The 4,014-nt window shown below is 44.4% G+C and overlaps 1 pseudogene; it reads left to right on the top strand.

Annotated features, from left to right (window-relative positions):
* Positions 1–1,889: 1,889 nt before the first annotated feature.
* Positions 1,890–2,855, top strand: LOC103729880 (annotated as a pseudogene).
* The last annotated feature ends 1,159 nt before the right edge of the window (positions 2,856–4,014 follow it).

Below are 4,014 nucleotides of genomic sequence, written 5' to 3'. Positions count from 1 at the left end.
CAGCCATTTTGTAGATGGTATGTGGTGGCACGCCTGCTTGACCAGTGGGAGCCACCATGTGAGTATGGAGAGGCCCTGAAAACAGCAGAAGTTCTGGAACAGATTCTACAATCTCTGGGAGTAGCACACCAGGGACAGAAATGCCAAAAAGCAGCAGCAGAGGTTGCTTGGCCACTGCTATTGATAATAAGAAATCTGTCCCAGGCAGAGGCCTTAGTCAGAAGGGAAACTGAAGGTGTTAGAGAGGAATTAGAATGAGAGAGGAATATGAGGTTGGCCTCTTTGGTACTGGCATCTGACCTTGCCAGTAAATTAGATAAGAGACAAAAGGAGATGGAGGTGTTGGCATGCCATTTTTTTATGTCTAGGACATCAAATGGGAAAAAAAAACCAGATCAGAATGATTATAAAAGGCCCATCCTAGGATCCTAAAACCTGGAACCCCTGGGAAGAGTCAGGCAGTGAGGAAGAAGGAAGTGACCTAGAGATAGTGGGAGATGCTCCTTGGGTCTGATCTCTAATTCAAAGAAAGGGAAAATCCATGGTCCAATATGGAGCTGGAGATCTTAACAATAGTGCATTGCAGGAGACCATGATAATCAGAGAATACTCAGCACCAGAACTATTAGAACTGGGAAAGACATTTAAACAAGCTGTAAAGGAGCCTATGGATATGGGGACAGATGGAATCATTTTAAGTTCTACAGAAGCAGAGCAGTTAAGCAACATAACCACTCATCCCTCTTTGAGACAAAGACTTCACAATTTAACACAACATGATGGAAGCCAGTCCATGATGGATTGGCTCATATAAGCCATTCGGGATATGTGGGTATCTCCAGCTGAGATTCCCATGAATATTAGAGATTGGAAAACCATTGAGGAAGGAGAGGCCCTGTTGAGGGAACTGGGTATGAGGGAAGCTGTATTTGATGCCAAGTTCATGGGCCCAGATAGGACTGTGTTTACAGGAGACTTAAGAAAGAAACTGATTCAACAGGCCCACAAGACTGGTATGGAGCTTTGGTGACAGTGCTAAGCCCTGTGGTCGGGAGTGACCTGTATGAGGCTGGCAAGGCTCTGGCAGATTTAAATGATTTAGACAAACATGTAAACAGGGTTCAAAAGGTGATGAAGCTAGTAGCCACAAGGGAAAAGACCTGGAACTCAGCAAAGGGGCCCCTCCATGTCTCCCAATCACAGATGTGGGTGGATCTGCACAGAGCAGGAGTTAGGGACAAGATAGAAGGGCAGCCAGACACTGTGCTGGTGAGTCTGTGGAGGGTTTTAAGACCTGACCAGCAATTCACCACAGAAGTAAGAGAAACAGGGGACCAGGAGGTGCCCATAACCCCAACTGCACCCTCTGCTCCAGAGGAAGGAAGCCTCATTGGATGGGACACCCCCCAACCGCTTTTTTGAAGGGGTGGCCAAGGTTGCCCACAGGTGAGGGCCATACTGGGTGACCAGAGGCCACATGTCTAACTGAGGATTTATTGGCCCCCCACTAATATACAAAACCTGTGGGCCCTAGTGGATACTGGGACAGAGTGTACACTAATTCACAGCAATCCCTAAAAACATCAGGACCAGTGGATAGCAGTGTATGGGTATGGGGATAAAACCATACAAGTAATTGTTGTGCAACATTTATTTATTTTTGTTTTAGGTGTATATATGAGTGCCTCTATGCATGTGTGTAGCAAATTCATGTCTGGTACCTTCAAAGACCAGAAGAGGGAGGTAAATCCTGTGTAACTGGAGTTACAGTTATTAGGCATCTGTGGGTGCATAAATAAATGTTGCACAACAATCACCTGCCCTGTTCCATGTTGCTAACTGATAATGAATCATCTCTCACACTTGGTTTAGAGGAAACACTGACCAGCATGACTGCAGGAAACCATTCTGCCATGTCAGACTTTGTGCTTCTGAGAGTCTCAGTCATGGAATGTGAAGGCTGTACTCTTCATGGTATTTCTCCTGCTTTACCTGATCACTGTATCTGGAAATGTTGTCATTGTAATCTTAGTTATCACTGACCCACGTCTCCACTCCCCCATGTATTTCTTTTCAGAAAACCTGTCCTTTGTTGATATGTGGCTTTCCACAAACACCACATCTAAGATGATCACAGAGTTTCTCAGGAAGCACAAGATCATTTTCTTTGCAGGCTGCATGTCTCAGAACTTCTTCTCCGATTTCATCAGAGAGCTAGAGATGGTGATACTGGTGATAATGGCCTATGAACACTATGTGGCCATCTGCAAACCACTCTGCTACTCAGCATTATGAGCCTTCAAAGGTGCATTGTGATGGTTGGACTGCCTGGATTATCAGTTTTGTGCATGCCATAAGTCAAACTGTTGTGATTGTGCAGCTGCCTTTCCGTGGCCCCCAGGAGGTAGGCAGCTTCTTTTGTGATAGACCACTAGTGATGAAGTTGGTCTACATGGATTACAGCACCTTAAACATCTTATTGAACCTTGATTGTGGAGTTGTGGCAGTGACCTGCTTTATTTTGCTGCTGATATCCTACTCACATATTCTTCTCACTGTCTCAAGAAGCTCTAAAGCTGGTGCATCTGAGGCCCTGTTCACCTGCTCTGCCAACATCACAGTGGTGGTGCTCTTCTTTGGACCCTGCATTTTCATCTATGTGTGGTCACTCAACATCACCTGGATGGACAAGTTCCTTGCTGTGTTTTACTCTGTCTTTACACTTGTCCTAAATCTAGCTATTTATACACTGAGAAATAGACATGAAAACTGTTTTAAAGAGATTGAGCAGCTACTGTGTAGATTTCAAGAGAAATACTAAATACTTAAAAGGATCTTTCAATGTTTATATATGATCCAAACAGTCCTCTTACTTGAACTGCGTTCATGATTGTGATATCTTTTTGGTCGATTGTTCCTTTGATTAAAATGAAGTGACCCTCAAAAAAATAAATAAATAAATTTTAAAAGCATTCTAAAAAAAAAAAAAAAAAACCATACAAGTAAAGCAGACTAGACTCATACTCAGAGTGGGCAATTATCCTCCCCAGGAGTACAAGGTGTTCATCTCTCCCTTCAAGGGAACATTTTAGGGGTGGATGCCCTGCTGGGTAACACCGTACATACTACTATGGGAGAGTTTCAGCTGAGGGTGCAAACAGAAAAAGGTGATTACTTGGGGGTGGGCAAGATGGGATCCAGTTAAATTTCCCACCCCATGGAGGGTGGTGAATATTAAATAGTACCGGCTGCCTGGGGGTCGAGATGAAATTACTGAAACCATCCAGGAGCTTGAGCAAGTAGAAGTTATCCACCCAGCCCAGAGTCCTTTCAATAGCCCTGTTTGGACTATCAGGAAGACAGATGGCTCCTGGAGAATGACTGTAGATTACTGGAAGTTAAATAAGGTGGTGCCTCCCATTCATGCAGCAGTGCCCAACATCACACTGCTAACTGATCAGCTAGTGCCAGAAATATGGTCCTTCCAAGTTGCAGTGGACCTTGCTAATGCATTCTTTAGTATTCCCCTAGCGGCTGAATCCCAAGATCAATTTGCATTCATGTGGAATGGAAGACAATGGACTTTCAGAAAACTTCCCCAAAGTTACCTCTACAGCCCCATGGTTTGTCATGGGATGGTGGCCCAGGACCTGGCCCTGCTATCCTGCCTTCCTTTGGTAAGGAGGTTCCACTACGTAGATGACATAATGCTAACTTCTGAGTGCCTTACAGATTTGGAAACTCATTTGGGGAACATGCAAGTGCACTTGAAGGAGTGAGGATGGGAAATCAACCCACAGAAGGTACAAGGGCCCCGTACAGTGGTAAAATTCTTAGGAGTTTTATGGTCAGGCAGAACTCACATGATAACCCAGTGCGAGAGTTGAAACAAATCTTAAAACAACCCGTACCAATAAATGCTAAGCAGTTACAGGTATTTTGGGGACTTCTCGGGTATTGGCGAATTTTTATACCTCACCTTGCTCAGATTACCCGCCCCCTGTATAATCTAAT

This window comes from Nannospalax galili, unplaced genomic scaffold (assembly GCF_000622305.1).
Source record: "Nannospalax galili isolate Female #2095 unplaced genomic scaffold, S.galili_v1.0 scaffold892, whole genome shotgun sequence".
In the NCBI taxonomy this organism is placed as follows: Eukaryota; Metazoa; Chordata; class Mammalia; order Rodentia; family Spalacidae; genus Nannospalax; species Nannospalax galili.
The sequence above is the reverse complement of the archived record's forward strand: the minus strand, read 5'-3'. Positions and strand labels throughout refer to the sequence as shown.